General features: G+C 42.4%; 1 protein-coding gene across 1 annotated transcript in view; it reads left to right on the forward strand.

The window, feature by feature from the left end:
- Positions 1-23,257, forward strand: part of LOC134338642 (calcium-binding protein 1-like) — a 106,964-nt gene that overhangs the window by 46,837 nt on the left and 36,870 nt on the right. The gene's annotated exons all lie outside the window — the stretch shown is intronic.

Genomic DNA, 23,257 nt, shown 5'->3' on the forward strand with positions numbered 1-23,257 from the left:
GAGATGAAGGAGATTTAAAGGGGGTGCGTGGGGAAAGTTTTTATTACACGGAGAATAGCTGATATCTAGAATTCACTTCAAGAGGAGGTAGTAGAGTCAGACACAATCACTATGTTTAAGAGACAATTAAACAGGCACTTAAGAAGAATTTGGACCTAATGGGCAAATGGAATTAGTGTGGATGGTCAATAGACTTGCATAGACATGGTGGGCTGAGGTCTACAGCTCTCTGACTGTGTAGCCTGTCTGACACGATGCACATATGATTAAATACTTTCTTGCTCCACCGTATACTGTTTGTTACAAGCCCTGTTTACATCCCATACTGCCCCCACTCGTTGGTTGAACCACTGCATCAATTACCATCCAGGACTGTGGCTATGAGACTCTCTGTTTGCTGTCGGTTCTGTGCACTGGCTGCCAGAAAAAGGGAGAGAGCGTACATATTCTTATTAAGGTTAAATTGCTAGTCTGCTGAGATCATTAGCTGCTTATTAAAAAAACAGATCATATTAAAAGATATTAAACTAGACTCGCAAATTCTTTTGTGTTCAGTTAATAGATTTAATCTTAAGCAACATAGCTGGGCCCTACTTAGAACAGGAGATGAATTCAAGGAGCCAATTAGACCATAGAGATAGATTTAAGGTCTGTAGCTGTGGGTTTCATTGAGGAAGAGATGAGATATGTAAATACAAAACGAGGGAAATTAGAAAGCTGCTTCACATTGCACTCAGACTCAGTTCTTGTGGTCCCCCATGATAGTGATGAATTCCAACACATTAATGGCTCACTCAGAGCTTTATTAATTGGGATGCTCCAATTGACGCACGGAACTCACCAATGGGATCAATAAAAATGTGGCAGCATTGAGGAGTCTGAAGACTTGAGCCCCCAGAAATAAGATGACAGATAGTGAAACTTTCAACTGTTTTAGCCCAGGGACACTCTGCCGTCACAAGATCTTTCAGCCACAGGTAGGTAGTTAAGGCATGAGTTAATTCACAGGATCCTCACTTCACTGCTGTGATGATTTCATTTGCTCTGCCTGATTTCTTCACTTCGGAAAATACAGCAACCTGTCACCAAGGGATATGCACTCAAATCATGGCCGATGACAGATAGGAATGATGGGGTGAAAACTGGATGTGCTACTGAACATGCCAAGGTTGAGGTTCAGGGGCCTAGCCAACTCTGAATAGGACCATAAGACTTAGAGGCAGAATTCGGGCACCCAGCCCATCCATCATGGCTGATTTATTACTCCTCTCAACCCCATTCACCTGGATGCTCCCCTGATTACAATCCAGAACATTTGTGCTGACTGGGCTCTCAGCTCGCGATAACAGGAGGTGGCACTGGAGTCAGAGCACAGAGCACTTCAGGTGATTCTGAGAAGGAGGTGGAGATGAAACATGATATTTAGCTATTCCTCAGAATCAATGAAGAGTGGCTTCTGCTCCGGTATACACTCAATGGCCACTTTACTAGCTACACCTCTACACCTGCTCATTAATACAAATCTCTCACTGGCCAATCGCATGCCAGCAACTCATAAAAGCATGCAGACGTGGTCAAGAGGTTTAGTTGTTGTTCAGATCAAACATCAGAATGGGGAAGAAATGTGATCTAAATGACTTTAGCCGTAGAATGATAATTGGTGCCAGGCGGGTTAGTTTTGGATATCCCAGAAACTCCTGGGACGTTCACGCACTGCAGTCTCCAGAGTTCAGAGGAACGGTGCGAAAACAGCAAAAAAAATGCAGTGAGCAGCAGTTCTTCGGGCTCGTTAATGAGAGAATGGCCAGACTGATTCAAGCTGACAGGAAGGTGACAGTAACTCAGATAACGTGTTTCAACAGTGGTGTGCAGAATAGCATCTCTGAACACACACCTTGAAGTAGACAGGCTACAGCAGCAGAAGACCATGAACACACACTCAGTGCCCACTTTATTAGGTACTTCTCTATGTAATAAAGTGGCCACTGTGTGTAGTCTTAACTGATGCTAAGAGTGATGGCACATATTATTTGTCTGAATATCCGTAAGGTTCACGTCAGTATAACTGTCTGTTGTCTGCTCATCAAGGACTACTTTTCTCAACACAAACTGTTCCTCTTCGTCATTCCTTTCACCGTCCCGGTGGATTGGAGCTTATCTCTTGCCTCTTATCAGAAAGGAAAAGACCACTGTCAAAAATGGGCAAGGTGGGAATATGGGTCAGATTTCTAAGGGAAATTGTACGCTGTCAGTGTGTGACATATCTATGCACAAACCCTTGGCAATGATAAAGCTTTACTTTTTCTTTACACTCTTATCATGGTGGTACTGGTGTGTCTTCAGGAAGAAGCAGACTGTTCACTCGCTGAGGTAATTTCAGACCAGGCCTGGACCCTGTCCCAGGTATTTTTATCCATGCTATGTGGGGGCACTCGGTCAGGGAGGCAGCGTGTGGGGGCTTCACCTGGGTGGGGGCAATGGATTAGGGAGAGGGGATGTGAGCTAATGCTGCAGTTCTTTGTTCTCCCTTGCCACCAACCCCCCCCCCATGATCCTTCTGCACTCCCCTGCTAGCCGTGAACCCCCCCTCCCCCGGGGAGCACTCTGCTGCAGGTCAGGGGTCTGCCGATCAGGCAAGCCTAGGGTACCGGACGTCCTGTTAAAGGAAGTGTTTGTGGTTTGTAAAGTGTCGAGGAAGCCCTGCCTGCACTCGTGTGGTGCTTCCTGCGGGTGACTCTGACCATGGGCAAGGCTCTGTGATAATTCCAGTCCAGTCTGCGTGTGAGCACAGGCTGACAAAGCACCCACTTGCTGCTGTTATGGAAATAGCCTGCCGGTCAGCCTCTGAGTTATAGCATCATTACCTAGCCAGGAAGAGCAGAGACATCTCTGCGCCTTCCATTGCTGCCCGTTTCACCATCCATCCTTACTCAGCTGTGACGTGTGAAGCAGAACTCTTTGTCTTCCTGCCATCTCATGAGCCCATGAACAGATCATGATGAGTCCATGGCCAGATCAGCCACGGTCTAACTGAATGGCGGAGCAGGCTCGACGGGCCAGATGACCTACTCCTGCTCCTATTTCTTATGTTCTGAACCCAGACGTGGGAGCCTGTGTGCTGGTGAATGGTCTGTTGGGGCGAGGGGTGGGGGGGCTGCTATTGATGAGGACCGCCACCTAAGGTTGAAATTAAAAAAGATTCCTGCAGATACTGGTAGTTGGAAATTAAGTCAGAAAACGGTGGAATTGCTCAGCAGGTCAGGCAGCATCTGGGGAAAGAAAAGCAGAGTGGACATTTCGTGGCGACGACAGTTCGTTCTACCTGGGCACTTTAAGTCGTTGTGCTTGGGGTTATTTATTTATATGGAATAGGCCCTCCTAGTCCAACGAGCCCCACGGCCCAGCAACCCACCTGTCTAACACATAGGACAAGTTACAATCACCTGCTAACAGGTACACCTGTGGACTGTGGGAGGAACCATAAGGGCTGGAAGATTCCACGTCACTCATGGGGAGAGTGTACAAACTCCTTACAGAAGGTGCCGGATTTGAACTCTGAACTCTGGAACACCCTGGGCTGTAATCGTGCCATGCTAACCTCTACACTACAGTGGCTGTTTACTTGTTCCTCACTTTAGGTTGGCATTAGTGGCTGTTGGATGCTGTGAGGGTGATTGATACTGAATTGGCTGCCAGAGGCGGGAGGGGCCCTCACCTTCAGCCTGGCACTTTGAAGTCTGCACCTTTCCGGTTTGAAAAGCGGAGGCAAATGCGGAGTAGAGCGAGTGGTTCTCGGAGTGGCCGATGGAGGGGCCGATGGGTTCGAGTCGCTTCCTTCAGAGGGGCCGCTGGTTTGTGTCTCTGCCCTCGGAGAGGCCGCTGGAGGGGCCGATGGGTTTGAGTTGCTGCTGTCGGAGGGGCCGCTGGTTCATGTCACTGTCCTTGAAAGGGCCGCTGGTTTGAGTCGCTGCTTTTGGAGGGGGGCACTGGGTCCCGATGCTCTCGGAGATGTTATCAAAATTCTGAGATTTATGAAACATAGAAAACCTACAGCACAATACAGGCCCTTCGGCCCACAAAGCTGTGCCAAACATGTACTTACTTTAGAAATTACCTAGGGTTACCCATAGTCCTCTATTTTCCTAAGCTCCATGTATCTGTCCAGGAGTCTCCTAAAAGACCGTATCGTATCCACCTCCACCACCGTCATTCCACGCACTCACCACTCTCTGCGTAAAAAAACTTACCCCTGACATCTCCTCTGTACCTACTTCCAAGCGCCTTAAAACTGTGCCCTCTCCTGCTAGCCATTTCAGCCCTGGGAAAAAGCCTCTGACTATCCACATGATCAATGTCTCTCATCATCTTATACACCTCTATCAGGTCACCTCTCATCCTCCGTCGCTCCAAGGAGAAAAGCCCGAGTTCACTGAACTATTCTCATAAGGCGTGCTCCCCAATCCAGGCAACATCCTTGTAAATCTCCTCTTCACGCCTTCTTTCTTTTCTTTTTAAATCTTTTTATTAAGTAAGTATACAAAAAGGTAAGCCATATAGACACTAATACATTGTTAAAATATAATAAAATTACAGAAGATATTAATACAAAAAAAAACTACAAACAATGTAATTTAAACATAATATACCAAGGTAACATAATAGTATACTAATTTTATATATATATCAATAGAGAAAAAGAAAAAAAAAACCAAAAAAAAACCCACCGTGCAACTAACTAAAAGCAACGCAAAGCAATGGGCTAACTTGAAACCAAACAGAGTTAAACTTAAAATCACGTCCTCAATCCCGACCTCCATTAAAAACAGTGAAAAAAACAAGAAGGGTATATATTACATTAAATGAAAATATTGAATAAAAAATCTCCAAGTCTGTTCAAATTTAAAAGAGGAGTCATAAAGATTGCTTCTAATTTTCTCCAAGTTCAAGCATAATATCGTCTGAGAAAACCAAAAAAAGGTAGTTGGAGCATTAAGCTCTTTCTAATGTTGTAAGATACATCTTTTCACCATTAAAGTAAGAAATGCAATCATTCTACGGGCTGAAGGGGAGAGATTACTGGAAATTTTAGGTAGTCCAAAGATAGCAGTAATAGGGTGAGGAGAGATATCTATATTCAATACCTTGGAGATAATATTAAAAATGTCTCTCCAAAAAGTTTCCAAAGTAGGGCAAGACCAAAACATATGAGTTAAAGAGGCTATCTGCCCCGGACATCTATCACAAAAAGGATTAATATGAGAATAAAAGTGCGCTAACTTATCTTTGGACATATGTGCTCTATGAACAACTTTAAATTGAATTAGGGAATGTTTAGCACAGATAGAGGAAGTATTGACTAATTGTAAAATCTGCCCCCAGTCATCCACGGAAATGATAGACCCCAATTCCTGTTCCCAATCTACCCTAATCTTATCAAATGGAGCTTTCCTAAGTTTCATAATAATATTATAAATCATAGCCGATGCACCTTTCTGACATGGATTAAGGTTGATTATAGTATCTAAAATGTATGTAGGAGGGAGCATTGGAAAGGAAGAAAGTATAGTACTTAGAAAATTTCTAACTTGTAAATATCTAAAAAAATGTATTCTTGATAAGTTATATTTATTAGATAATTGTTCAAAAGACATAAGGGAACCATCTAAAAATAAATCCAAAAACCGTGAAATACCCTTAGTCTTCCAAATTTGAAAAGCACGATCCGTAAAAGAGGGAGGAAAAAATATGTTACCTAATATAGGAATCGCTAACCCAAATTGATTAAGATCAAAAAATTTTCTGAATTGAAACCAAATACGCAAGGTATATTTAACTATTGGGTTAGACACCTGTTTAAGGCGTTTCCAATCAAAAGGAAGAGAGGAACCTAAAATGGAGCCAAGTGTAAAACCCTGAACAGATTGTAATTCCAATACTACCCATTTAGGAATGGATTGTATATCCTGGTCCGGTAACCAGAATTTCATATGTCGAATATTAATTGCCCAACAATAAAATCTAAAGTTAGGTAATGCTAAGCCTCCATCTCTCTTAGCTTTCTGCAAATGTATTTTACCCAGTCTCGGGTTTTTGTTCTGCCAAATAAATGAAGAAATTTTAGAGTCAACTTTGTCAAAAAAAGATTTTGGAACAAAGATTGGTAACGCCTGAAATATATATAAAAATTTTGGCAAAAAAAAACATGTTAACTGCGTTAATACCACCAATCAAAGTTAAATACAAAGGAAGCCATTTAGATGAGAGTTGAATAATATGGTCTATTAATGGTAAAAAGTTAGTCTTAAATAAATATTTGTATTTACAAGTAATTTTAATCCCAAGATATGAAAAATAATTATTAATCAATTTAAATGGAAATTTATAATATAAGGGAAGTTGTTTATTAATCGGAAAGAGTTCACTCTTACTAAGATTTAATTTATAACCTGAAAAAAGACCAAATTGTGCTAATAACTCTAAAACAGCCGGGATGGATTTTTGAGGATTAGAAATATATAAAAGTAAATCATCAGCATAGAGTGATAATTTATGGGACTTTAAGCCCCGAGTTATCCCAGTAATATTTGGAGATTCTCGAATGGCAATTGCAAGAGGTTCTAATGCAATATCAAATAATAAAGGACTAAGAGGACAGCCTTGTCGAGTACCTCGAAAAAGAGGGAAAAAAGGTGAACTTAAAGAGTTAGTACGGACCGAGGCCACAGGAGAATAATATAAAAGTTTAATCCAGGATATAAATTTCAAGCTGAAATTAAACCTTTCAAGCACCTTAAATAAATAAGGCCATTCTACTCTATCAAAAGCTTTCTCGGCATCTAAAGAGATAACACACTCAGGAAGATTTTGTGAGGGAGTATAAACAATATTTAACAATGTACGAATATTATAAAAAGAGTAACGACCTTTAATAAAACCCATTTGGTCTTCCGAAATAATAGAGGGAAGTACTTTTTCTAATCTATTTGCTAATAACTTAGAAAAAACTTTAGAATCAACATTTAATAAAGATATTGGTCTATAAGATGCACATTGAGCAGGATTTTTATCCTTCTTTAATATTAAAGAGATTGACGCTCTATTAAAAGATTCAGGAAGTTTACCAAGTTTCAATGAAGCCTCAAAAACCCTACAGAGCCAAGGGATTAATGAAGGAGCAAAACATTTATAAAATTCTACGGTAAACCCATCAGGGCCAGGAGCTTTCCCCAAATTCATAGAGAAAATAACATTCTTAATCTCATCCATGGTAATAGAGGTATCTAACATAGAAGCCATATCCTGTGAAATCTCAGGGAAGTCTAAATTATCTAAAAAATCATTCATATATTTAGAATCTCGAGGAGACTCTGATTGATATAAGGAAGAGTAAAAATCACAGAAGGTTTGATTAATCCCCACATGATCAAATATTAGTCGATCATTTTGGTTATAAATCTGATTAATTTGAGATTTAGCATACTTAGACTTCAATTGATTAGCCAACAGTTTACCAATTTTGTCACTGTGTACAGAAAATTCACTTCTTGTTTTCTTTAATTGGTTTACAATCGAGGACGAGAGTAATAAACTGTGTTCCATTTGAAGTTCAGTTCTTTGTTTATATAACTCCTCAGAAGGAGCTATAACATATTTCTTATCAATTTCCTTAATCTTGTCCACAATTACCAACTCCTCCTGCTTCTGCTTCTTCCTCAAAGCAACAGAATACGAAATAATCTGACCACGAATATAAGCTTTAAAAGTATCCCAAAGAGTGTTAACAGAAATATCCTCTGTATGGTTAATTGTAAAAAAAAGATCAATCTGTTCATTCATAAAGTTAACAAAGTCCGAGTCCTGAAGCAACAGCGAATTAAAACGCCATTGTCTATTATTTTGTATATTGGCCATCATTCCTATTCAAGAATTGATTATTTCTTTATTGATTCTCGTCTTATTCCCTCAGTGATTAAATGTGATTATGATTCTATAACCATTTCGGATCATGCTCCACTTAAGCTTTCTATTAAAATTCTGGCCAATATCTTCACGCCTTCTATAGTTTCCACATCCTCACTGCAGTGAGGTGGCCAGAACTGAGCACAGTACTCCAAGTGGGGTCTGACCAGGGTCCTGTATCGCTGTAACATTATCTCTCGGCTCTTAAACTCAATCCCACAGTTGATAAAGGCCAATACACCATATGCCATCTTAACCACAGAGTCAACCTGTGTAGCAGCTTTGAATGTCCTATAGACTTGGACCCCAAGATCCCTCTGATCCTCCATACTTCCAAGAGTCTTACCATTAATATTATATTCTGCCATCATATTCAACCTACCAAAATGAACCACCTCACACTTATCTGGGTTGAACTCCATCTGCCACTTCTCAGCATAGTTTTGCATCCTATCAATGTCCTGCTGTAACCTCTGACAGCCCTCCACACTATCCACAACACCTCCAACCTTTGTGTCATCAGCATCCCTCCATTTCCTCATCCAGGTCATTTATAAAAATCATGAAGAGTAGGGGTCCCAGAACAGATCCCTGAGGCACACCACTGGTCACCAACCTCCATGCAAAATATGACCCTTCTACAACCACTCTTTGCCTTCTGTGAGCAAGCTAATTCTGGATCCACAAAGCAAGGTCCCCTTGGAGCCCATACCTCCTTACTTTCTCAATAAGCCTTGCATGGGGTACCTTTTCAAATGCCTTGCTGAAATCCATATACACTACATCTACTACACTACCTTCATTAATGTTTAGTCACATCCTCAAAAAATTCAATCAGGCTTGTAAGCACAACCTGCCTTTGACAAAGCCATGCTGACTACTCCTAATCATATTATACCTCTCCAAATGTTCATAAATCCTGCCTCTCAGGATCTTTTCCATCAACTTACCAACCATTGAAGTAAGCCTCACTGATCTATAATTTCCTAGGCTATCTCTACTCCCTTTCTTGAATAAGGGAACAACATCTGCAACCCTCCAATCCTCCGGAACCTCTCCCGACCCCATTGATGATGCAAAGATCATTACCAGAGGCTCAACAATCTCCTCCTTCACTTCCCACAGTAGACTGGGGTACATCTCATCCAGTCCCAGTGACTTATCCAACTTGATGCTTTCCAAAAGCTCCAACACATCCCCTTTCTTAATGTCTATATGCTGAAGCTTTTCAGTCCGCTGTAAGTCATCCATACAATCACCAAGGTCCTTTTACATAATGTATACTGAAGCAAAGTATTCATTAAGTACCTCCACTATCCCCTCCGGTTCCCTACCCACTTTTCCACTGTCACACTTGATTGGTCCTATTCTCTCATGTCTTATCCTCTTGCTCTTCACATACTTGTAGAATGCCTTGGGGTTTTCCATAATCCTGTCCACCAAGGACTTCTCATGGCTCCTTCTGGCTCTCCTAATTTAATTCTTAAGATCCTTTCTGCTTGCCTTATAATCTTTTAGATCTCTAACATTACCTAGTTTCTTGAATCTTTCATAAGCTTTTCTTTTCTTCTTGACTAGATTTTCAACAGCCTTTGTACACCACGGTTCCTGTACTCAACCATCCTTTCCCTGTCTCATTGGAACGTACCTATGCAGAACGCCACGCAAATATCCCCTGAACATTTGCCACATTTCTGCCGTACATTTCCCTGAGAACATCTTTTCCAATTTATGCTTCCAAGTTCCTGTCTGATAGCCTCATATTTCCCCTTACTCCAATTAAATGTTTCCCTAACTTGTCTGTTCCTATCCTTCTCCAATGTAATGGTAAAGGAGATAGAATTGTGATTACTATCTCCAAAATGCTCTCCCACTGAGAGATCTGACACCTGACCAGGTTCATTTCCCAATACCAGATCAAGTACAGCCTCTCCTCTTGTAGGCTTATCCACATATTGTGTCAGGAAACCTTCCTGAACACACCTAATAAACTCCACGCCATCTAAGCACCTTGCTCTAGGGAGATGCCAATCAATTTTGGGGAAATTAAAATCTCCCACCATGACAACCCTGTTATTATTGCACCTTTCCAGAATCTGTCTCCCTATCTGCTCCTTGATGTCCCTGTTACTATTGGGTAGTCAATAAAAAACACCTAGTAGAGTTATTGACCCCTTTCTGTTTCTAACTTCCACCCACAGAGACTCCGTAGACAATCCCTCCATGACTTCTTCCTTTTCTGCAGCCATGACACTCTCTCTGATCAGCAGTGCCACACCCCCACCTCTTTTACCTCCCTCCCTGTCCTTTCTGAAGCATCTAAAGCCTGGCATTCTAAGTATCCTTTCCTGCCCCTGAGCCATCCAAGTCTCTGTAATGGTCATAACATCATAGCCCCAAGTACTGATCCATGATCTAAGCTCATCCGCTTTTTTCATGATTCTCTTGCATTAAAATATTCACATCTCAAACCATCGGTCTGAGTGCATCCCTTCTCTATCACCTGCCTATCCGCCCTCTCACACTGTCACCAAGCTTTCTCTATTTGTGAGCCAACCACCTCTTCCTCCGTCTCTTCTGTTTGGTTCCCACCCCCCAGCAATACTAGTTTAAACTCTCCCCAGTAGCCTTTGCAAACCTCCCTGCCAGGATATTGGTCCCCCTCGGGTTCAAGTGCAACCAATCCTTTTTGTACAGGTCACACCTGCCCCAAATGAGGTCCCAATGATCCAGAAATCTGAATCCCTGCAACCTGCTCCAATCCCTCAGCCACGCATTTATCCTCCACCTCACTCTATTCCTATACTCACTGTCACGTGGCACAGACAGTAATCCCGTGATTACTACCTTTGTGGTCCTGCTTCTCTACTTCCTTCCTAACTTCCTGTAGTCTGCTTTCAGGACCTCCTCCCTTTTCCTGCCTATGTCATTGGTACTAATATGTACCATGACCTCTGGCTGTTCATCTTCCCACTTCAGGATATCGTGGATACGATCAGGAACATCTCAGACCTTGACACCTGGGAGGCAAACTACCATCTGTGTTTCTTTCCTGCATCCACAGAATCGCCTGTCTGACCCCCTAACTATAGATTCCCCATCCTCTTCCTTTCCCTACCCTTCTGAACCACAGGGCCAGACTCTGTGCCAGAGGCACGACCACCGTTGCTTCCCCCAGGTAGGCCGTCTCCCCCAACAGTACTCAAACAGGAGTAGTTATTGTCAAGGGGTACAGCCACTGGGGTGCTCTCTAGCCTCTGACTCCTGCCCTTCCCTCTCCTGACTGTTACCCACTTACCTGTCTCCCCAGGCCCTGGTGTGACTACCTGCCTGTAGCTTCTCTCTATCACCTCCTCACTCTCCCTGACCAGACGGAGGTCATCGAGCTGCATCTCCAGTTCCCTAACACGGTCCCTAAGGAGCTGCAGCTTGACGCACCTACTGCAGATGTGGCCGTCTGGGAGGCTGGGAATCTCCTGGACTTCCCACTCCTGACACCGAGCACAGAACACTGGCCTCACACACATACTTCCTATTCCAATTCTTCTCAAGTAACTTACCTCACCTCGACCCATTATCACCTAAGCCCCATTGAGCCAAAGCCTTCCTACTCTGACTCCCTCTACTCCGTCGCCCACTCCTCCAACACCCACTCTATAAAGCTGACTTCTTTTTAAATTCTTCCCCCACGTACCTGCTCAGTCGTGCCTCAATGAAACTGCTGAAGGAAAAATGGCTGTATGAACTGGACTGTAGTTCATATTGGCCTCTTTCAGTTCTGTGTTTTTTTCATCTGTTCACCTATCCTTTCTTGTTGTCGATTGGCGGGCTGGAGGTTTGGGTGATCTGTTAGTTTTTGTACGAGGAAGGGGCTGGGGGTGTTTGGGGCTTGTGAATTTTTGTTTCGTTTTTCTTTTCGTGCTGGGGGGATTGATGTCTTTCTTTCAGCTGCTTATATGATTTTCTGAATTTTTTGGCTATCTGGAGAAGACAAATCTCAGAGTTGTAGTCTTCATATATACTTTGATAATAAAATGAACCTTTTGAACCTTTTGCCTTACAGATGTCAGCTGCAGGATGATCAGGGCAATGGGACAATGAAATGTGGAAATTATCGGCTGTTTAAAAGCTATCGCCTGAGGCACCCCATTCGCTGCCTCGTTTTCTGTGTGCTGACTAACCGCTCCCACTGCCTTCTCTCCTTCCCCACTTCCCAGCACATTGGCTATCTAAATTCCGGCCCTTTAAGCCCCAGTTTACCTGATCACACTGCATCTGGCACTTAGCATGAACCGATTTACCAATTTCCAGTTTGTGTTTTCGGAATCAGAACCAGATTTATTGAACACTGACATATGTCGTGAAATTTGTTGTTCTGCACCCGCAGTGCAGTACAATGTATAAAAGTCACTGTGAGTTACAATAAGAATATATAAAAAATAAATAAATGGTGCAAAGAGCGAACAAAGTCGTGAGGTAGTGTTCATGGATTCTTGGACCATCCAGAAAGCTGATGGCTGAGGGGAAGAAGTTTTTTTAGAATGTTGATTGTGTGTCTTCAGGCTCCCTGATGGTAGTAATGAGAAGAAGGCATGTCCTGAATGGTGAAGGTCCTTTATGATGGACGCTGTCCTCTCGGGGCATCGCTTGATGAAGATGTCCTCAGTGCTGGAGAGGCTCATGATGGAGCTGACTGAGTCTACAGTCTTCTGCAGCCTTTTCTGATCCTGGGCAGTGCCCCCCCCCCCTCACCTCACCAGGCGGTGATGCAACCAGTTAGAATGCACTCCGTGGTAAACTTGATGATGTTTTTGGTGTCATACCAAATCTCAAGCTCCTAATGAAGTATCACAGTTGGTGTGTCTCCTTTGTTATTGCATCAAGAAGTTGGGCCCAGAATAGATGCTCTGAGATGTTGATGCCCAGGAACTTGAAACTGTGACACCTTGATGAGGATCTTTAGGAATTATTGAACACCAGAGGTCAAACATGCACCAAGGGGTTGAATGCCAGTGATGGAGGCACAGGTGTGGCATTGAGGAACCATAGGTCAAGTGGTCTGAAGGGAAAATCCTCCATGGTTGGTGTTCTGTTTCACTGAAAGGGAGATGGTTGTGGCTGTTAAAGGACATCACAATAAGCATTTCTCTGGACAGTATCCTTACATCTTAAGGTCAAAAGTGGGGATGTTCACCAATGTTTGCAGAATGTTTCCATTCAAAACTCATCTGCAAATGAAGCAGCACATGCTTAGATGTGTTAGACCTGGGCAGCATTTAGGTAATAAGTAACCTCATGCCACAAACTGCCTGGCTGTGGCCATGTCCAACAAGAGAGAGTCTAACTACCTATCCTGGACATTCAGTGGTGTTAGCAGTGTTGAATTTACTGCCATCAAAGTAAGATAGTAAGACCATAAGATGACATATGGAGTAGATCTTGCACCATTCATCCCATTGTGTATGCTCCACCATTCCATCAGGGCTGATATATCATCCCACTCAACCCCATTCTCCTGCCTTCTCTCCATAACTTTGGACACCCTCACTAATCAAGAACCTATCAACCTCTGCTTTAAATCTACCCAATGACTTGGCTTCCATTGCCATCTGTGGCCGTGAATTCCACAGAATCACCACCCCCGCTCCCCAGGATAAAGAAATTCCTCCTCATCTCTGCTCTAATATGTGAGAGGAAACTATTCAACACAAACTCGAATGGGCTAGTAAGATAAATGCTGTAGCTTCAAGAGCAACTAGGAGGCTGGGGATCATTTAGTGTGTAATATTCTGACATCCAGAGATGTTTCCAAAATTTTCAAGACAAGCATCGGGAGTTTCATCCATGTGCCTGGTTGAACACACTGCCAATGACTCACAAGGAACGGATACCATCTGGAACAAGGCAGTCATAGAGCATGAAAATACAAGAAAATAGGAGCAGAACTATAATAACCATGGCCAATCTGCCCCAGTCCTCAAGTCTTCCGGTTCCTCAAGGCCATCGTTACCTCGCTCTATCAAAAATGCTTTTACCACTTCCTCAGATACTTCCAGTGACCCAGCCTCTGCAACGCTCCATGATACACCTCCCTCTATGTGAAGAAGTCTACTTGACTGGCTCCTCGTCAACCACACACATTGTTCATTCCTTTCACTACTGGCACCATCTACAAGATGTCCTTCAGCTGCTCTCCTTGGCTATCCTACAGCCTCTCCAAACCCGTGACTCTTATCACTAAGAAGGACACCATCCTGAGTTGGAAGTATATCGCTGGTCCTTTACTGTGTCTGTCCAAAGCCTGGAACTGCCTCCCAGAAGTCACCGTGAAAGAACCTTCACCAGAAGAATTGCAATAGTTCAAGAAGACGGGTCTGCAGAGCAATTACAGACAGGCAATAAATGCAGGGCTTGCAGGCACCACCCACATCCCAAAACTGAATTAAAAATTAAAAAAAAAAGCTGTAGTGAGGCTTTCATTGCATGGTGCTTGGGAATATGAGTAAAACTACTTGATACAACAGAAGAGAACAGGTCAGTCTGGGATTTATGGGTGTAACTAAAGACTGGAAACAACCCTGAAAGAATGCTTAATCCATGTTCTATTTTAATTGAGAGGAATTGATTATTTAATGTTGATTACAGACACAAAACCAGAACACGCAAGAGTAAACTTAACAAAACCGAGGTCTAACAACAGAAGTAGCTAAGACCTTAAAAACAGCAGAAATAATTACTTGGACTGAATAATAAATAAATAGCTGGATGAATACATGTTGTTTCTTGAGGCTAGGAGATCAAGTAAAGAATTGAACAAGAGATAAATGAATGGTGGGTGGAACTGGGTGAGCTATGACCCAGAATCAGAGACCGATGGAGCTTTGGTGCCTGCTGGGGATGGACAATCCGAAGGCAGATATTCTGCAGGTTAATTCCCTTTCCCAGGAGGATGGGAGAGCCTTAGAAAGGGATGAGGATAGTTTTGGGTAAGCTGTACCTGGCCTGTGAATGAAGTGACCCAATGCCCTGATGGCACAATAGCATTGTAGTTCACGCAGTGCTTCTTTACGACACGGGCTGTAAGATCGGGGTTCGATTCCCGCTGCTGTATGGGTGACAAATAAAACTAATCTCTTTATCCTGCTAACGTCCATTTACTATTTTTATAAAGTTTATGTCTAGGTACTTTTGATGCTCCAGTAAGTGACCTTTTCATGAATGTCCCTTGTGCTGACAGTGGGTATCCTAGCTGTACCATTTCCCATTAAGTTTAGTGATGGAGTTATATAACCATATAACAATTACAGCACGGAAACAGGCCATCTCGGCCCTTCTAGTCCGTGCCGAACTCTTACTCTCATCTAGTCCCACCGACCTGCACTCAGCCCATAACCCTCCATTCCTTTCCTGTCCATGTATCTATCCAATTTAACTTTAAATGACAACATCGAACCTGCCTCAACCACTTCTGCTGGAAGCTCATTCCACACAGTTACCACTCTCTGAGTAAAGAAGTTCCCCCTCATGTTACCCTAAACTTTTGCCCTTTAACTCTCAACTCATGTCCTCTTGTTTGAATCTCCCCTAATCTCAATGGAGAAAGCCTATCCACGTCAACTCTATCTACCCCCCTCATAATTTTAAATACCTCTATCAAGTCCCCCCCTCAACCTCCTATGTTCCAAAGAATAAAGTCCCAACTTGTTCAATCTTTCTCGGTAACTTGGGTGATGAAACCCAGGTAACATTCTAGTAAATCTTCTCTGTACTCTCTCTATTTTGTTGACATCTTTCCTATAATTCGGTGACCAAAATTATACACAATACTCACCAATGCCTTGTACAATTTCAACATTACATCCCAACTGCTATACTCAATGCTCTGATTTATAAAGGCCAGGATACCAAAAGCTTTCTTCACCACCCTATCCCCATGAGATTCCACCTTCAGGGAACTATGCACCATTATTCCTAGTTGAATGGGATGGGTTAAAATGCTGGATAAACAGTCATCCTGTTCATTTCACGCCATCAGATTCAATTTCCTGCCTCTTCGTCTGGCTGTTCAAAACTATGTTTACATCACATTGCCCTTTGTCACAGATCTCTTTGGTGTTGATAAATACTTATTGACAATTGTATTTTGTGCTTGTGGCTGTGTAGCTTTCTGATTTGCCTGTGCCTTTGTGGTGTCATTTAGTTACATTCTATCATCTGAATGTTTTGATTCACTAGTCACCTAAAACAAAGGCAGACTAATTGCACGTTGCGAAAAGGAAACTTAGCAACATGTCAGAATTTGAATCCTATCAGAATCAGCAGCCTATCAAAATCACTGACGTATGGCATTGAAATTTGTTGCTTTGTGGCAGCAGTCCAGTGCAATAAAGAAAATCTCTATGAGTTACGGTAAGAAATATATTTTAAAAATAAACAAATAGTGCATGAAGAGAGCAAAATAATGAGGCAGTGTTCATGAGCTCGTGGATCACTCAGAAATCTGCTGGTGGAGGGGAAGAAGCAGTTCATAAAATAGTGAATGTGCATCCTCAGTCTCCTGTACCTCCCCCCCCCCCACCCCGATGCTGTAATGGGAAGAGGGCATGCCCTGAATGATGAGGGTCCTTAATGATGGATACTGTCTTTTTTGGGCATCTCCATTTGAAGATGCCCTCGATGCTGGTGTGGCTAGTGTCCATGATAGGGCTGGCTAAACCTACAGGGCCCTGCAGCATTTTTGATCCTGTGCATTGGTGCCTCCGTACCAGGGTAGATACCTTTGAAATTCAAAAACTAGACGGAATTTCCCCTGTAAATACTGTCTGATAAAAAGGAGCGACCTTTCTGCTCCTTAACCCTGCTTTCCTGGAGGAATTTAAGGTGGGAGGTTATATGGGAGGCAGGGTTTGAGGGTCGGCACAACGTTGTGGGCCGAAGGGCCTGTACTGTGCTGTACTATTCTATGTTCTATGTTCCTGTATGATCATGAGTGATTATACCTCAATACAACGAACACTACCTCACTACTTTTATTTCTATTGTTCCACAACTTATGAAACTATTTAATATATAAAAATATTTACTGTAATTTATGGTTTTTCTATTATTATGTATTGCATTATTCTGCTGCTGCAAGGACAACAAATTTCACGACACGTGCCAGTGATATTAAACCTGGTTATGATGTTCCACTTTCCCCATTCCCCTTGATGCCTTTAGCCTCTAGTAATTTGTCTACCTCTTTCAATGGATTCAGCAATAAATCTTCTACAGCCACCCCCCCTGCCCCACACTATAATAATGAACTCCACTGGTTTGCCACCCTCAGAGAGGAGGAATTTCTCCTCATCTCAGTCCCAAGTCTCTTGCCCTGTAACTTGAGACTGTGACCTGCTCAGCGAGTGGAATCATCCTCCTAAAACCCAGTCCACTGAGCCCTGTCATCATTTTTAAATTTTCAATTAGGCTCCCTCTCATCCTTCTAAATTCTAGTGAAAACAAGCCTGGTGAATTTAATCTTTCTTTCTTTAGCAGTCCTGCTGTTCCAGGAATCAGTCTGGTTAATTTTCTTACAGTCAGTTATGGCAGGTTTATCTTCGGCCAAGAAGATCAAATTGCATATAATACTCAAGCCAGTTCTCACCAGTGTCTGTATAATTATACCAAAACATTTTTGCTCCTGTACTCAAGATGTCTTGCAACACAGATCAATGTCTCATCTTGTCTTTCACCACCTACTGCTGCTGCCTGTATGCTATCTGTGCTTTTGTACAAGAAGACGTAAGTCTCTTGTGCTTTAAGATTTTCCAAACCAGCATTATTTTAATAATACACTGCCTTTCCGGTTTTCTTACCGAAGTGGATAATTTTGCATTCATCCACATTATTTTTCAGTGGCCAAGCTTTTGCTCACAATTTGTCACCTTGAAGCCACTCTGCATCCTTGTGTTTCAGCACTCTCTGAAATATTACATTTGTTTCCTTCATCCGAATCATTTGATATATATAGTGAAAAGCATCCCAGTTACTACTGTCTACCATCCCAAAAGGGATGCATTAATCCCAACTCTGTTTCTTGTCTGTTAACTAATTTTGAAACCATGCCAGTAAGTTTCCCTCAATACCATTTGCTTTTATTTTTGCAACTTTTATGTGGAACATTTTCAAAGGGTTTCTTAAAAATCCCACTGCCCCATATCTATGTGAGAAGTGCCATCTTGTACTCCTTTCCGTTCCCCCCCCCAACTCCTTAATCTGGCTTCTCCCCCCCCCCCTTCCTTTCCAGTCCTAATGAAGGGTCTTGGCCAGAAACATCGATTGTTTATTCCTTTTCATGGATGCTGCCTGACCTGCTGAGTTCCTCCAGCATTATGTGTGTGTCGCTCTGGATTTCCAGCATCTGCAGAATCTCTTGTGTTTACAGCAATGTAGGAAATGCAGCAACCAATTTTCACACAGCAAGCTCCCACGAGCAGAGATATAATAATGGCCCAACTAAAAAAGTGCGCCTGACAAGCTAGTCTGGGAGTTCCACCTTGATCAGTGGTTGAATGGTCCCCTCTTGAACTCTCAGTGTTCCAGGATTCTTGAAGAATTAATACAGTGACAGAAAAAAAGTTGGCACACTTTCACACAAAATGCAGAACAAACAAGTTATTAGGGGCAGCATGGAAGCATAGCGGTTAGCGTAAGACTTACAGAGCCAGCAGCCAGGGTTCATTTCCACCGCTGACCGCGAGGAGTTTGTACGCTTTCCTCGTGAACACGCGGGTTTCCTCCGGGTGCTCTGGTTTCCTCCCACATTCCAAAGATGTACAAGTTTAGTAGGTTAATTGGTCACGTGGCTCATTGGACAATATTTGTTACTGTACTGTATCTCTAAACATAAAAATCAAATTCATTTTTGATCAAACAAATTGACAAGTTTTGTATATATTTCAACACAATACAATAAATCTGCTATACATTTTTTGTCATGTAGTGTTGGTTACATTAAACCGAGCCCCCTTCTACATGCCCCCTTTTACTTTGGACCTGCATGAATTAATTTTCACATTCCTTACTTTAGATACGAATGTGTCTCTGTGCATTCAGGGACACACTTAAAAAAATTCAGCTGGGGGATGCCAGTGCTGATGCCATCTTTTAGATCAAATCCTAGGCTGTCAGGTGGAAATAAAGGGCCTTGTGACACTTCGGAGTGAGATTGTTCTCCCAGGCATCGTGACCATTAACGCCCTGTCAACACCACAAGGGGATACTCCGATCATTTATCTCGGAGCACTTTGTGAAGGCTTATTGGGCTTTAATCAGATGCTGTATTTGCTACATTTCAAAGCTACCTTATTGGGTGTAAAGTGCTTTGGGATGCCTCAAGGCCATGAAACATGCTACATACTCTAAAGCAATTTCCCTTCCGTCCTTCTTTTGACTCTTCAGAACACATTTTGTTGGCAATGATGGAAGGTTTGAATGTCTCCTGCTTAATTAATCTGGGTATTTAAAATTTATCATCTCTCCAGTGGGCCGAATTGAAGAAGTACTCATTTTAACATTAGTGAAAGTCTGGATCATTCGCTTCTCCTCTCTCAAAGAATTACACTTCCAATAATCACAAAGCGGAGAAAAGCTGCAGATGCTGAAAATCAAAGCAACACGCAGAACATTCTGGGGGAGCTCAGCAAAGTAAGGTGTTGCTCTCCCAACCTGAGTGTAGCCTCATCATGGCAGTAGGGGAGATCATGGACTGACATGTTGGTTAGTCCACGACCACCTTCTAGATAGAGAGATACTTTATTGATCCCAAAGAAAATTGCAATGTCACAGTAGCAGTATAAGAGCACAGATATACAAATATTAGAAGAGAAGATAGAAGAATAAAAAAAAGTTTAAAAAGTAGTCTCCAACCTGATGGCATGAATGTTGATTTCTTGGACTTCTGGTAATTGCCTCTCTCTCTTCACCATTCCCCTATTCCAATTTCCCTCTCTCACCTTATCTCCTTACCTGCCCATCACTTCCCTGTGGTGTTCCTTCCTCTTCCCTTTCTTCCATGGTCTTCCCCAGCTCTTTACTTCGACCCTCCCCCTCTCCCGGTTTCACCTATCACCTAGCAGCTTGTGCTTCTTCCTCCCCTCCCTCTGCGTTCTTGCTCTGACTCCTCATCTTATTGTCCAGTCCTGATGAAGAGTCTCGGCCCAAAGCGTCAACTGTTTGCTCTTTCCCATATACGGTATGCTGCCTGGCCTGCTGAGTTCATCCAGCAGTTTGTGTGAGACACTTTCAGTAATATTCCGTTCGGATGCCAAACTGATTGAGGTATTTCTCTGACTGTTAATGATATAGTTGACCCACAAGAAGAATTAATTTGCTCTCTCTTTCCAATTCATACTGTTTGTGAATTAATTCAGAAGACATTAAACACAGCCTATCACAGACACCAGCCTCCCCTCTATTCACTCTGGTGACATTTCCCGCTGCCTGGGGAAAGAAGCTAACATAATCCTGGACACCTTCCAATCTGATCATTCTCTCTTCTTCCCTCTCCCGTCAGACAAGATGCAAAAACCTGTGAGGACACACCACTCAGTTTCTAACCCACTGTTAGCAGTCTCATGAACAAACCCCTCCTGCTCTAATGAACTCTTAATCTCCACAGATATCTCACCGTGGCCCTTGCAACCTCTCTCCCTGTCTGCAGAGCACTTCCTCTATAACTGTAACATTGCATTCTGAATTTTGTTCTCTTTCTACTAACTGATTGTAACTGTTTATGGCAAAATATGTATGGATGGAACACAACGAAGCTTTTCACTGTCTCAGTACCTGTGAGAATAATAAGCCATTTACCAATACATGAGTGAAATTGATCTTTATTAGGAGCTAGGAGGAGATTTGAGTATGTCACCAAAGACTCACAAATTTCTATAGATGCACAGTACTTTGGAGAACATTTCTGACTGGTTGTTTCACAGCCTGGTACGAAGGCTCCCATGCACAGGATTGCATGAGGGTTATAAACTCGGCCAGTTCCATCACGGTCACAGCCCTCCCTACCACCGAGGACACCGTCGAGAGGCAGTGCCTCAAGAAGGCAGCATCCATCATTAAGACCACAAGATATAGGAGCAGAATTAGGAGATTCACCCCATCGAGTCTGATCGGCCATCATGACCTTCATCATGTGGGACATCATCAGAGAAGGTCCACAGTCAACAATCAGGAAACAGCTTCTTCTCTTCCACCATCGGAGTTCTGAATGGTCCATGAACACTTCCTCATTATTCCTTTTTGTTTCCACAATTGATTTGTGTAATTTATGGATTTTTATATACTTGTACCATACTACCGCTGCAAAGCATACAGATTCCACATCATAGGTCAGTGATGAACTATCTGATTTGGATTGCTGCAGGTTAGCCAGGCCAATCCCGCCTTGCAGCATCAGGTCCATTCCCCTGCACAGCACAATTCTGCAGGCGCATGGAATTTCTACCTCTGCCGCTAATTCAGGGGGAAATAAATTCATATAATCTTTCTACCAATTACTTTAGTTCAATGGTGGAGATATTACTGTGGGGGAGGGAGACCAAGGGGTCAGGAATTCAGTGGTTGAAACCTTGGTAGAGGTCACGTCATTTAAAAAGTACTAGGATATGTGTCATGAGCTGCAGAACCAAGTTTCGGAACTGGATGGTGGAATGAGGCTAGGCAGCATTTTTACAATCTGCTACATAAGGGCTGAATGACCTCCAGCATTTAAGATTTTCTATGATTCTTCATAGGTAACGCTGCTTTTATAGTCTACCCCATGACCTGCCTGGTATTCTTTAAAGTACAACAAGTATCCAAAGTAAGACAGACTCACAAAGTAAACTGTGAGTTTGTGAATTAATCCAAATACATGTTATAGAGTCACAGAGAAGTAGAGCACAGAAACAGGCCCTTTAGCCCTTCTAGTTGAAGCTGAAAACATTTAAACTGCCCATTCCCATCGGCCTGCATTGGGACCATAGCCTTCCACAGCCCTGCTTTCTGTGTACCTATCCAGACTTTGCTTAAATGTTGAAATCGAGCTCACATGCACCACTTGTGCGGGCAGCTCATTCCACACTCTCATGACCCTCTGAGTGAAGAAGTTTCCCTTTATTTTCTCCTTAAACTTCTCCCCTTTCACCCTTAAACCATGACCTCGGGTGATAGTCCCACCCGATCTCAGAGGAAAAAGCCACTTACATTTACCCTGACTCCACTCCACATAATTTTGTATACCTCTATCAAACGTCCCCTCAGTCTTCTATATTCTAAGAAACAAAGTCTAACCTGTTCAACCTTTCCTTATAACTCAGGTCTTCCAGACCCAGCAACATCCTTGAAAATTTTGTCTGTACTCTTTCAATCTATGTTGGGGGAGCATGATTTTCAACTTCCAAGTTCAAAGTAAATTTATTATCAAAGTACTAATATAACACTATATACTATCCTGAGATTCATTTTCTTGCAGGCATTTACAGGAAAATAAAGAAATACAATAGAACTGATGAAAAACCATACTGACAAAAAGCAAAGACTGGGAAACAACCAATGTGCAAAAGAAGACAAATCATGCAAATAGTTTTTAAAAAGAAAATAAAAGATACTGAGAACATGAGTTATTCTCATTTTTCATTCTCATTACTGAGTTTCTAAGAGACTGGAAATACAAATGGTGGAAAGACCCTGCTGGTCAGGCAGCGTCCTTGGAGAGAGAAACTGCTGGCCTTTCAAGCTGAAGACCCTTCATCAGAATTGTTGAAGAATCTTCCATCTGAAACTTCAGCTGTTACTTCTCCACAGATACAGTCTAACCTGCTGATTTTCTGGCATTTCTCGCAATTTTTCTTTTTTTATTTTGGATTTCTGTTTTTGCAATTTGATGGTTGTTTGCTCTGAGAGTTTTTGTTTGAATTGAATTGAATTGACTTTATTTCTTACATCCTTCATATACATGAGGAGTAAAAATCTTTATGTTACGTTTCCGTCTAAATGTGCAATGTGCAATTTATAGTAATTTATAATAAATAGTATGTACAACAGGACAGTCGATATAACATTGAAATACAGTTGCGTCAACATGAATTAATCAGTCTGGTGACCTGGTGGAAGAAGCTGTCCTGGAGCCTGTTGGTCCTGGCTTTTATGCTGAGGTACCGTTTCCCAGATGGTAGCAGCTGGAACAGTTTGTGTTTGGGGTGACTTGGGTCCCCAGTGATCCTTCCGGCCCTTTTTACACACCTGTCTCTGTAAATGTCCTGAATCA

The sequence above is a fragment of the Mobula hypostoma genome, chromosome 27, assembly GCF_963921235.1.
Source record: "Mobula hypostoma chromosome 27, sMobHyp1.1, whole genome shotgun sequence".
Lineage (NCBI taxonomy): Eukaryota > Metazoa > Chordata > Chondrichthyes > Myliobatiformes > Myliobatidae > Mobula > Mobula hypostoma.